At 56.2% G+C, this 13,181-nt stretch overlaps 3 non-coding genes across 3 annotated transcripts; all 3 read left to right on the top strand.

The window, feature by feature from the left end:
• Positions 1-698: 698 nt before the first annotated feature.
• Positions 699-780, top strand: TRNAS-AGA (transfer RNA serine (anticodon AGA)). The gene has a single exon. It is a non-coding gene; the product is annotated as a tRNA-Ser (tRNA).
• A 6,316-nt stretch (positions 781-7,096) lies between these two features.
• Positions 7,097-7,168, top strand: TRNAG-UCC (transfer RNA glycine (anticodon UCC)). Its single transcript has one exon. It is a non-coding gene; the product is annotated as a tRNA-Gly (tRNA).
• A 4,200-nt stretch (positions 7,169-11,368) lies between these two features.
• TRNAQ-CUG (transfer RNA glutamine (anticodon CUG)) lies at positions 11,369-11,440 on the top strand. The gene has a single exon. It is a non-coding gene; the product is annotated as a tRNA-Gln (tRNA).
• The last annotated feature ends 1,741 nt before the right edge of the window (positions 11,441-13,181 follow it).

Raw genomic sequence — 13,181 nt, forward strand, 5'->3', positions numbered from 1 at the left:
TGCTTGCAGCGGTGGAAAAAAGCTCTGCACGTACCTATTCCACCAAATCAAGCTCTTCCCAGTCTCCCTCTAAGTCACCCCCACCCCCCGTTTATTCTCCCTTTGCCCCTCCATGCTTTTGCTCAGCCAGTCTCTACCTTGCCCTTTCCATGGATCTCTCCCACTCTCGCAAACCATTGCCCCTACACACCAACAACCTGCACGGCGGTCATGGTCTTTGTTCAAGGGCTGACACCGCCCTACGTCCCCAAGAGGCTGGAAGTGCTGCCAGGAGATCACTATCTGCCCTGCAGCAGTGTCCCCACCGTAGTGCTCACAGCAGGCTTGGAGGCCCCCTCAGATAAATTTGAGAAGCAAAGTGGGGTCTAATATCTCACCTCACGCTGGTTGTCTCCACACAGCTGCCTTCTCTTCTTCCCTGGAAGCAGCAGAGACACCAGCTGGGGGGTGAAACCATCCCCCCCTCCCGTGGCAGGATATCCCAGATGCCCGGCTGAGGACAAGGCGCTGGGAGCTTCAGCTGTAGCCCCTGGGGTTAAGCCTCTCAAGGCCTCTGCAAGGCTGGCAGCAGGTGCCCGTCATGCTCAGTGCAGGTCCCAACCGCAAATCTTCGAGCGGAGCCTAGCCCTGAAACTCCCAGGGAGCCGGGTGTCATTGCACAGGGCACGTGATCAGCAGGGCAGAGAGGCTTGGAGCAGGTAGTTGTGGCCGAGTGGTGAAGGCGATGGACTAGAAATCCATTGGGGTTTCCCCGCGCAGGTTCGAATCCTGCCAACTACGGGGCGCAGTCCCCTTTTGGGCTCCCTGCAATTGACCACGCTGCAGCCAGCAGTGGGACTCAGCTCCACACTGTGCCTGGTGCCCAGGGAGACAGTGAAAGCCCCTTGCCTACAGCACTTGTGTCCGTGTCCCCCCCCAAAATTCCTGGATGAAAGGGAAATCCTGCTCCTGTTGACAAGGTAGGCATGTTGGGGAAGAGAATGGACCAGTGCCGAGTACCAGCCATGACAAGAGGTCCAACGTTGTTGGCTCCTGAGCAGAACTTAAGAGCCTGATCTCACCTCAGACCTCATGCAGAACAACCCTACCAGCTGTCTGTCCTCCCTAGGCCTGAACCTACAGCAGCTCACCTCCAAAGACAGCCTGCACAGCATGGCCCTCATTGCTAAAGATGAAGGGGAGGCACCTCCTGGATCTGTGACCTTGCCAGCACTCACAAAGTGCCCCCCACTTTAGGTTTCACAAAGGCAGACTGGTGTGGAGCAGCAGGCAAGGGGTGGGGGTGGGGGGAAGAGAAGGGGCCGGCACCAAGTATGATCTACAGAAGAGGTCCTTCTTTTGACCTCTTTGCTAACAATGAAGTGAAGACACGTCATAGACCTAAGACCTTGCCTGGGGTCCTGGGGATATTCTGCCTGACCCGTCCCCTGCCCTTGCACACATGGCCAACCTTTCTCAGGGGCCTTTCCAAATTTGGCTTAAGGATGAGATGATGAGGGGTGGGGCTCTCCTGTCTCCTCCTCTTATGGGAAAGACATGGAAGTGCAGAAGAGGCCATGGTGGTGCCTGTGGCTTCAGGAGGCTATGCCCTGCCATCACCGACGCTGATGGGCAGGATAGAAAAGAGCCAGAGGCTTCCCAGAGGGCTTCTTTCAGTCGCATACCCAGCTGCTCCCAATAGAGCAGCAGCAGAGGAGGACCTGTTGGTAGCCTGCCTGGGTGGTTCAGCATCTTAAGGAAAAGGGAAACCCTGAGGGACACGTGCAGTGAGCGACCAGCCAAAGAGAAGGAGAGACAAGCCCATTGCTGGTGCATGGTCCTTTCCCGGCAGCCATGCCACTGAGGGTGGGGGAATCATTGCAAGGGAAAAAGAAGCTCAGAGAGATAGTCAGTATGAATGGAGAGGGAAAGGGGCAATGGAGAGGGCACCTGGAGCAGAGCCAGGGACCTCTTGATCTGCAGTGAAATACTTTCCCCTGAGCAATAGCAGATAGGCTGGGGCCATGATCCCCATGCTCACATCAGCACCCACATCCCAGCGCTCTCCATCCTGCTTTTGTCTCCGCCGCATGCTCTGGCCTGTGGATGGGACGGGGCACCAGCAAACACAAGCCCAAAAATGCAGGCCTCAGCACTGCCACCTCATCCCTCACCCTCACCAAGAGGCTTTACCAGCTCAGCCTGCCCAGAGCCTTCCCTGGGACACCTGGCAGCATTTAAGCCTGGCCACCACCCAGTGTGGGTGGGTCAGCCCTGTCCTGTGGTGACTGGGAACCACCTCCACTCCCAGCAGTGCTGGGCAAGACAGGAATGGCACCAGGCACGGAGAGGAGGTGTTTCTCTGGCTCTTCGGCACCCTGCACGGTGGTGGGGGAAGCCCTCGGCTGTCAGGGAGCAGCCAGGGCAGGCCTGCGCCAGGAGGGAGGACAAGCCAGGAGCTGTGGGGGAGCACAGCACAGCACTGGCAGGGCAAGGCCCTCACCGCTGGTGTGAAAGGCAAGGCGCCAACTGCTAGACAACTTGCTTAGAAGAACGAACACTGCCTAGGACTAAGGGCTTTTACCTCAGCGTCAACGTCACCTGACGACCCAACCTAGACTGGCTCTCACTGGCTGAGAACACTCCACGCAGATGATAAACCAATGGGAGATCGGTCTTTCAAAAAAACCCCAGGTATACAGCCACGGCCAGAACAGCAATCAACCTAAATCGAGTATAAAGCCCCTCCACCTGCACAGGACATTGGTTTAGAACAATGAAGATTAACACCCCACTGAGCATCTGTCCACATCACCTGCCCGGGAGAAGCACATACTGATCTTGGGAGCAATAGTAACTGATTAGCCCACCCCTTAACATGAGTAATTTGATTGGTCGACACAACTGTATTGTAAACATATACAACCCTGCTTTCCTCTGTCTCGGTGTCCTCCATGCATTAGGCTGGGGCTCCACTATGTGCCCAGCCAAATTAGGAGGATTAATTCCCTTGGTAATTCTATGCTTGGTCATGCTAAGCGTCCTTGTCTCCCTCCTGGGCCGGCAAAGAACGGACGTTGACGCTGGGCACAGTCCCACAGTCCCACAGCCCCCTGGGAGCTGGCTTTCTGGGCAGGGTGGCAGCCCTCCTGAGCTCGCTGGAGAGCAGCTCCCGTCTGCCCTGCAAAGCAACAAGGCTGCCCCCTCGCTCCGGGGTTTCTTCCAGTGCCTGCAGAGCCAGCTTGGGTGACCAAGAAGAAAGTCCCCATGCAGGGTTATGGGCAGGAGATGTGGGGAGAAGGGCAAGGCAAGGCCCTTGAGCTGCCCCCCCAGGCCCAAAGGAAGTGAACTTTCCAGAGAGCCCATTTTCTGGCCCGCGTGAGGGCACAGGACAGAGGAAGGGAAAGAGGCATGAGGGCTGGCAGCGCCAGGGAGCATCAGGCAGGGCCGTGGGAGGTGCCGGCAGAGGTGCTGGGGGGAGCAGAGTGGCGCAGCGGAAGCGTGCTGGGCCCATAACCCAGAAGTCAATGGATTGAAACCATCCTCTGCTAACTGGCCCTTTTTTTCCCTCCTCCTGACAGCTGCTGCCTCTCCCAGCAACTTTTAACCTGCACTGCTCTAGCTCTCTGGGCACCCATGGCCACGGCCCTCCTGTTCCCTCAGCCCCTTCTCTCTGCCACTGCCACCTTCTTTCTCCTTTGCCTTCTTAGGAGCCAGCACTCCCATAGTGCCCCTCGCCAAGGCAGACGGGTGGCTGTGGAGCAGCAGGCAGAGCTCCCCCCACAAGGAAGTGGGTGGCCTGGGGACACAGGCATTTCTCCCTTCCCATCCGGCAGCTCAATCCCAACTTCCCAGCTGCAAGCAGGGATCTCCAGGAATCTGCAGGTGGGGAGGAGGAGGACAAGGCTGCTGCTACTTTGGCAAACACCAGCGCAATCAGCTTGACCATCTGGGGGGTTTCTCCATCCTAGTCTGTTTGCTGCCGTGCTCACTCGCAGCTCCAGCCAGGAGCAGGGCTGAGTAGGTATTCCCAGTGGGCACTGTATTGGCCATACGTGGCTAAGTGTTGGCAGTGGTGGGGAGAGGGGCTGCTGCAGGGTGGCCTCTGTGGGGAAGAGCTAAGGGGCTGCCCTGCACCACACACACAGCTGGTTCCAGGGGCCTCCACAACACTGAGCCATCTGCAAAGCTTGTGGCACCCAGGGCACCCATGCTGGCTGGAGCAGGTGGATACTCCTGAAGGAACTGCAACCTGCGGAGAAGGCACGCCAGTGAAGACTTCCCCTGACGGGCCTGAAGCCTGTGGAAGAGCCCACGCTGAAAGAGATTTTCCTGTTCAGAAGCGCAGCATGGGGAGAGCCCATGCTGGAGTAGTCTGCAGTGAAGGAGTGCAGCTGAGCCTGGAAAAATTGGGAGGCATGGCGGTGTTTTCTTTGTCTTCTATTGCTCACTACAAGACAAAACACACACATAGCCCGAGTCTTTCCCTCTCTTCTGGCTGCTCAGGACTGGAATTCAGTGCTGGACACCCACCCCCTCACTCCCACGTGCACATCAGCAGGTGCTCTGAACCCTAGACTGTACCACAGGTCTGTGCAGAATCCATGCCTGGAGCCCAGGCCTGGTTTGTTCAGTGTCCTGCTCCAACCCTGGGCAGTCCCTGATGCCAATCCACTCTCCTCACTGGCTAGTGCAGCTTGAGATCTCCTAGCAAATACCCCTCTCACACACACATACACACACAAACACACAAACACCCCACAAACACCCCCCCAGCGCCCCCCAAAACCAGAAAAGCACAGTCTGACAGAAATGAGCTAGGAGTAGAACGCAATGAAAACAAGACCAATCGCATTCTTGCTCTTCATGGGTGTGCAAAGGGTTTCCAGGATGAGTTGCTCCTTCCCCTTCCCAGGGATCCAGGTGAGGCGGACCAGCCTGCTGTTGCCCCCATTCTCCTTTGTGCCTTTTGGGAAGATAGGAGTGACAATGACTTTCTTCCAGGACTCAGGAGCCTCTCCCAGTTGTCACGACCTTTCAAAGATAATGGAGAGTGGCCTCTTCTATGGGTCTTTCTTGCCTGAGTGCTTCACGAGCTGGCAGCAGGAAGATAGCACAGGTATCTGCAGGTGAGCTCCCTGCTACCTGAGTACCTGACTGGCCAGAAGCCAGAAGATCACTTGCATGTTGACTGTGAGGTGGCCTCTGGCTCTGCAGGCAATGGGCCATCCAAAGGAATAGCGCTTGTGCTAAGTGCTCGTCTTCATTCCAGAGTGGATACCACTGCACGGTGTATCTTTTTATATCCACACACTTCTTGGTCCAAAGGAAGCAGACAGTCCCTGAGAGGGAGATCTGAGAACATGCGGGCATGACAGTGTCAAAAATGGCCGTCCGGCAATCACAATGCAATTGGAGAGCCACAGGGAATGACACTGTCAGAAGTTGCCTCTTCCCTTTGTTTAGCGAGTGGGGCTTCCTTGCCTTATGTGCTTCTGGGTACACAGGTAGGGTTGGCTGGTCCTGGCAGCCAATCACAGGTCTGCCTGAGAGCAGGTGGGTACAACGGGGTCCAGAAATGGCTGTCAGCCAATCACAGAGCAGTGGGAAAACATGGTGGTTATGGTGCCTATTAAGAAAATGGCAGCTGAAAGAAAATGGTGCCCCCTGTGTACATAGGGGAAGGTACGTCCTGGTCATGTGTACTTCATCATTCATCAGTGCCGGCATGGGCATTCACCAAAGCAATCATCCATCACCAAAACCAGTGGCAGCACAAGGCAGGTTTTAGCCCGGGAACAGGTAATGCGCGGAGTCCTGCAACACAAATTGCTTACGGGCATGCAGCATGGAATGTGGCAGATGCTCATATCCGGCCAAGTTCTATAGACCAAGAAACTTGTGCTAGAAATGATCCACCTGGCCTATTTGCACATTATTTAGACAGAGAATTGTTACCCTAGCATTGCCTGCTTTTTACTTGCTGATTGCTGAGCTACTACTACACACGTCTACAAGCTACGGACATATCCAGTGCCTAGGAAGAAACCCAGGCTGGTTGCTGTGCCTTTTTAATTCAACCAAAGGCTACATCATGCAACCACACATTAGCCTAGGACAGCGTGATTGTGACTCCGATTGGGGCAGACTCCGACCGCGGCAGCCTCCGACTGCGCTACCTCAGCGTTATGCCCTCTGGTATTCCCCATGGGCACTGTATTGGCTACACATGGCAAGGTTTTGGTAGTGGAGGGGTCAGGGGGTGCTGCAGAATGGCCTCTGTGGGTAGAGATAGCGGGTGCCCCTGTGTCAGACACAGCCAGTTCCAGCTCCGCAGTGGACCCACCGCACAAGACAGCTGAGCCGTCGTCAACATTGGTGGCCCCTCTGTGAAAACATATTCCAGAAAGGGCAGAAAACGCCGGGCGGAGAGAGGTGGGAGGAAAAAAAGAGTGGGTAAGAGCAGAGACACATCCTGCTTGGACAGGTAAAGGAGTCTGGTGTGAAGCACTGAAGTTGTCCCGGCACAGGGGAGAGGAAAGGCGGTGGTTTATGTTTGTCTTTTTGTTTCTCGCTACTTGCATCTGTTTTAAGAATTGATTTTGCCCAAGTCAAGCCTGATTTTCACACAAGAGTTTTTGCTAAGCCATGTCCGTGTGTTTATCTTGAGCCATGAGATTTCTCATTGTGTTTTCAGTGCTCTGCATCGCCCTGCGGGTGGGGAAAGTAGTGAGCAGCTGGGTGGGCGTTTGTCTGTGCTTAAACCACCACAGGTACGTACCCGCAAACGCACATGCACCTGCATAGCACGTGCGCAGCTGGCCCACATGCAAACGCAGATGGGGAGCGTGACCATTACCAGCAGCCAGCAGCTGGAGTTTCCGTAGCCAACAGCTCACAGGCAGAGAAGCACACCCAGGTGCCAGCAGGTTGAGGTCGTGTGTATGTGTGCAGGGGGCTGGAAGGAGGAGGCGGGATAGTCTGTGAAGCGGAGGAGCAGGCAAGAGGGCAGTTGGTGACCTGGCAGAGCAGGAGGCAGGCAAGAGTGGGACATGGAGGAGCAGGAGGGAGGCCAGGCTCTGGGCTGGAGGAGCGGGAGGCAGCAGTGCATGCAGGAGCGTTGGTGGTATAGTGGTGAGCATAGCTGCCTTCCAAGCAGTTGACCCGGGTTTGACTCCTGGCCAACGCAGACCAACTTTTCTTCTGCCTGGCTCCACAGTGCCTTCCCCATTTAGCAACAGCAGGCTGCAGGGGCTGCTTTGTACCATTCTGAGATTCTCAGGCAGTGTTGAAGCACTGCAGCAGGTGCCCGGAGAACCTTGGGATTCTCCATGCCTGGGTGTCACACTCAAGTTTCAGTGGGGCTCAGGCACTGAGTCACCTGCTCTAGCTTTGGGGCTAGCCCTGCTTTAGGCAGGCATTTGGACTAGTGACCGCCTGAGATGCCTTACAGTCTACCTCCTTCCATGAAGCAACAAGTCCCAGAGAGATCTGTGCCCTCCTTCCTCCTCTACGTCATGGGCAGTAAGTGAGCCTCTTCCCCACAGGAATGGGGGCCCACTCATTGCGCTGCACTTCACACATCTCCTGTCCTTTTGCCTTGACTCTCCAGACCCTTTCCCATACCCTGACTCCTTGAGACCGACACAGCATTCCCCCAGGTGTTGGTGTGGCACAGCCCTCCTTGCCGAGCCTTCCCAGCTCCGAGGAGGGAAGAAGGAAGCACCCTTGTTGCCCCAGGAACCGTCCATGAGGCAGCGCTGCAGGCCAAGTGCTTGGCTTGCCATCCCCTGAGGCTCTGGAGGGAATGGAGGAAGTCACGGGAAAGGTAGACGTGTGCCTGGAGCCCTTCACAGGACATTGGCGTGCGTAGAGCCGTAATTCACTGACGGTTCCTTTGGTTGCTCCCCTGAAGGAGTGCCTTGGGCTTTGGGAGATGTGTCGGAAGTGTGCTGCCCTTGTGCTGGGTACTCCAGTTCCATGTGGTACGAAGCGCGTGTAGGAGCTGCGGTCGCCAGTCCACAGCCCTTGGTGGGAGCAAGGCAAGGGTGCTCCCAGGATACAGCTCCCCCTGCAGCAGTGCCAGGAGGAGGCTGGCTGAGGTGGGCTGGCTCTGGCAGCTGCAGGGCGCGGACCAGCAGCAGCAGCAGCAGCGGGTCAGGATGGCGGAGTGGTCTAAGGCATTGCATTCAGGTTGCAGCCTCCCTGGGAGGCATGGCTTCGAGTCCCACTCCTGACAGGCTTGTCTTTGTCTTGCTTTCCTTCCCCCCCCAAGGGGATGGCCTTGCTCCTCTAGGCATTCTGTGGGTTAGGTCTTGCTGCATATCCCAACCGCCACCGCTGCCGGTGGCTGAACAGAGAAATGCTGCTAGAGAGCAGTCTCTATGCTGTTCCTTTTTCCACTCTCCCCTACAAAACGTGCGTTCTGCATGCCTCTCGCCTAGAATGTGGACCTTTTGGCATTCTTCAAACATTCACCCACAAAATCCTCTCTCCCTGCTTCCACTTTCCCCTCCAACAACCCTTCTGGTTGGAGGGCATTTCAGGGAGTCAGAGAGTGCATCCTCCTGCTTCTGGCAGGCTCCCACCAGCTGATCAGTGCTTTGTCCTTTCGGGTCATAAAATACCTTGAGGACAGACGTTTCACAGCCTCTCTGGACCCCTGTTCCCATGCTTAGGCACCCTCCGGGTGATCATTTGTGTTTGTGTAGCCAGTCACAACCTGCCTGCTCAACTTCTGACCATGGCGCTCATCCTCCAGCCATCGCAGTAGCCTCCTGGAGTAGGCACCAGGAGGCTCCTATTAGATCCCCGCTAAGCATTTTCTTCTCCCAGCTGAGCAAGCCTTGGGTCCTCAGCCTCTCCTCACAAGGCCACCCCACCCCCTGACTATCCTAGGGATCCTCCGTGGAACTTGCTCCAGTTTATCATCACCTTTCCTTGGTTCCCCAGATAGTCCTTCTTCCCCCGTTTTGGAGATGGGGCAACTTTTCCCTCTCCTTAGTCATCAGGGAGCTCCTCTGCCCTCTGCTCCCAAAGCTGGAGAGCCCCTGCGATGCATCCTTCCCTCTTTCAGGCCCAGTGGCACACTCTGTTGGTGGCAATCCAGGATGTGGCATTGACCAGCAGGATTTCAACCCAGAAAGTTTCCCTGAGCTGGCAGTTCCTCACCAGCAAACACGGACAGCACCAGTGGGAAGAGGGACAGGTGGGAGTAAAGGCCCACCAGTAAGAGGCCAACAGGGGCATGGCAGGCTCTCTCCAACACTGCTGACAGGACAGAGGCATCCTCACGCAATCCCACCCCAGGTTGCACGAGCACTGGTGGCATTTTTCAAAAGGACCGCAGTCAGGAAGTATGAGCCACAGAAGAGGTCCTCCCGTGCACGCAGGAAGAGGAAGAGGGGACATGCACAGGGTGGTATCAGAGCATGCCGGAGCATGTCGGGATTGAGGGAGATGCTGAAGGAGCTGGGATTGTTCAGCCTGGAGAATAGACGGTGAGGGGGCTTCTGCTACATGAAGGTGGCTCTCTGGCTTGCCAAGGCCTGCCCTGGGCCAGAAAGTCCTTGGGAGTGCAGGACACAGGAGTGGCTTGGCCTCCTGCGTGAGCCAGCCTGGCCTGAGCTGCAGCTCCCAGGGGCTGGGGAGCTCTGGGAGATCTCTGGCTGCCCATTGAAGCCTGTAAGGGGGGCACAAAGTGTCCTCCCCGCAGTGTCCCGCAGGGAGGAGCAGCATCGGACGCTACAGTGGACGGAACATTTGCCGTGACCTTGGGGAAGCAAACAGTCTGGGGACCACGGCAGCCCCAGCAGGCAGTGCTGCCAGGAAGGAAACCAAGGACAAAATGCCCCAAGCAAGGAAGCTGCCTTGTGGGCACTAGCCCACACAACCCACTGGACCAGAACCCTTTCTCCCCGAGTGCTGGGTGAGACTAGCAGAGCCCCAGGAAGACCCTCCATTGCTTGGAGAAAGGCTGTCTCAGCCCCGGAAGGGACATCCCTCCTCCTGCAGCAGCACAGCATCTGCATGGGAAAGGGCTGTCCCTTTCCCCGTGCTCCAGCCCCTGGAGTGGGGGGTCCCTCCACCTCTTTGCAAGACCTTCAGAGACTGGGCCCTGCTCTTGCTGCTCCCAGACACTCCTCCCACCCTGCTCAGTCCTGCAGATCCCAGGGATGGATGAGGAAAGCCCTCAGCAATGCTGCTTCTCCGGGACATGCTTTCAGATTTGTGACTCTGAGGAAATTTAACCCTTCTCCAGTGACTAGGTGTTTCTCACACCCTCTCTGAATGTAACTCGCCATTTGAAATCTTAGGCTTGGGCACGGCAGCCTGGTCTGTCCTGTGGGTTCAGAAGTGCCAGCTGCCAGCCCAGTGCTTTGGGCAGTCCAAAGGTACCAGGCGGTTGCGTCCTCAGTGTCCTGGGCTAAGCCTGAGATCTAGCAGATGTCCCCACATGTGATTCCTCCTGTCTGACTGCTGGGAGGAAAGGCCCTGCTCTCAAAACACAGACTCAAACCCTGGCACAAGGAGGATAGCTCCAGTGCAGCTTCTCCCCACTGTGTGCATGGACCCTTGGCCAGGTGGACCCAGGGCATGTGGGAGAGCTGCCTTGAGCTAACAGTAGAATGCACCTAAGTCTGGACCAGTCTGGAGCAGCCTCAGGAGAGAAAACCCTCATTCTCACTGAGGGAAGGGCCGCTTTGGGGCAGAAGGGGACAGCGTGTCCTGCAAAAGAGGACCGGGGTCTGAAGTCAGCCAGGACTGTCCCAGCAGAGGAAGGCAGTCCAGCTTGTGCAACCCATAACAAGCTGCCTTGGGTCCTCCTGCCAGCTCTTCCCTCTGTTGAACCACATCCCCTGCCCTCTCTCTTGGCCGCCCCCTTTGGCAAGGTCAGGAGCTTGGCTAGGACCGCAACCAAGAGTAAGGATATGTGGTTAACGGCTGCTTAGTATGAGGTACAAGGTGAGAACAGGACAGGCAATAACTTACAGAGGCAGACTGGGAGGCTGTCCAACATGGGGGTGAAGGGAGGCAGCAGCAGAGACCGCAAGTGCAAGCATGGAGCCACAGATCGCTGAGCCACGAATGTAGTCTGCAAGGTGCAACGTTGAAGAGGTTAAGCTGGAAAATTCATAAACAAGTCTAACGAGGAAAAAGCAAGATTCTCCCAGGTTACCAGCCTGGGCCTTGTAAGAGAGGGCATGCCAGGCTTGCACAAAGTGCTCTGCCACTCCCTTGAAAGATCCTGTGAGCAGAGGGTGGCCTGGTGGCCCTGAAGAAGGCTGCACTTGGTGATGCCCAGGGAGATGGAGAGACTGCCAGGCTCAGCCAGGAGCACGTGGCTCGGCAAGGGTGGCCACAGGGGAAAGACCATGCCTGTCCAGGAGGTCCCATGGTGTAATGGTGAGCACTCTGGACTCTGAATCCAGTGATCTGAGCTCAAATCTCAGTGCGACCTTGAGCTTTTGGCTTACACATTTAGCTCTCTACAACTACCTGAAGGGGGGTTGTAGTGAGGTGGGTGCTGCTCTCTTCTGTCAGGTGGCTGGAGATAGGACGAGAGGAAAGGGCCTCAAGTTGAGGCAAGGGAGATTTAGGTTAGGTATTAGGAAGAAATTCATTACTAAGAGGGTTGTCACACATTGGAATAGGCTGGCCAGGGAAGTGGTTGAGTCACCATCCCTGGAGGTATTCAAAAAGCGAGCGGACGGGGTACTCCATAACATGATTTAGTGGGCATGGATGATGGTTGGACTCGATGATCTTGAAGGTCTCTTCAAACATAAGTGATTCTATGATTAGCAGCCTTGCCTTGCTGTCAGGGCAATGGTTTAATGCACTCTCGTCTTCCTTCCTTTCCTGTGCTCCCAGCCCTGGGACTGACACCAGTGCCCCTTCTGCTGCCCTGTGCCCACCAAACCTCTGCAGCTTTCTTGAGCACTGGACCTCGCCCCCTCTCTGCTCCCTTGGTCTTGAGGGCTGCTCCTGGATGAGGGCATCCAGCAGTGGCTCAGAGAAGCACACAACACCTGAGGTGGAGAGCATTGCACTCCAAGCCTGGCTCAAAGCAGCCTCAAGTGGAGGAGGCTATTCAGGGCCTTGTCTGCTTGGATGTGGGACACCTCCAAAGATGGAGACGCTGCAACACTCCCTGGGCAACCGTTTCCCATCTTTCATTACCACTGTGTGTGGCAGTACTTGTATTCCCACCCCTGTCCATTGCTTATGGTGCCATCCATTTCTCTGAGGCTTTTCTGTCTTTCTCTTGTCTGCTTGTTTATTTTTGGTGCTCTGGTATCAGTTCAGGGAGCTCCACCCACAACTGGCAGAGCCCTGTGCATGGGGACAGACTCACGGTCATGGGAGAGAGCCTTTATCCTGGGGTCGGCTGGGAGACAGTTCACTTTCACAAGGAGCTGGAGGGGGCCCAGCCAGGACAGATGACCCGAACTAGCCAATGGGTATTTGATACCGTAGGATGTCATGCTCAGTATATAAGTGGGGGAGCTGGCGCTGGGGGGGTGAAGGGATCACAGCTCAGAAAAGGGCTGAGCATCAGGTTCTGTGCGGTGAGCAATTGCACTGTGCATCACATGCTTTATATATTCTTTGGACAGCAAGCGGCCGTGTGGTGCTTAGTTGCCAGCTGGGCTTAACCCACGACAACCCTGCAGCTACGTTGGTGAACTGAGGGGGGAGGAGAAAAAACCACCACGAGACTCCAGCTGTGCTGCACAAAGTCTTTAATGAGAAGAAGGAAATGCAGTGGCACGGAACAGAGACCGAGAAACACGTCTGCTGGGTTCAGGGAGGCACAGAGAATGGCCCATATCCCAAGGACAAGCTCCAGGCAAAGCACTTGCCTTTCCCCATTCCGATCCAGCCGGTGGCAATGCCAGCCCACCAAGAGCAGGCCCTAACTCCGGCACACTCCCTCTGTCAGCAGGAGGTTCAGCAAAGCAGAAGAGAACGAGCCCTTTCCTGAGGAGCTCAGAGCAAAGCAGAGCCAGAGGAGACACGGCGAGGCCTGCAGTGCAGCGAGGAGCAGCAGGCACAGGTCCCTTCTGCGCGGTGGGATGAGGACACTCAGCCCACCTGCAAGCCGTGGCTACGCTCCTGCTGCTGCAGGATCCCTGTCTTCCTTGGTGCTCCAAAGGGGATGACCTGCTGGCTTCAGCAGTTCAGACCGCAGCGGGTGG

This window comes from Haliaeetus albicilla, chromosome 12 (genome assembly GCF_947461875.1).
Source record: "Haliaeetus albicilla chromosome 12, bHalAlb1.1, whole genome shotgun sequence".
Classification (NCBI taxonomy): Eukaryota; Metazoa; Chordata; class Aves; order Accipitriformes; family Accipitridae; genus Haliaeetus; species Haliaeetus albicilla.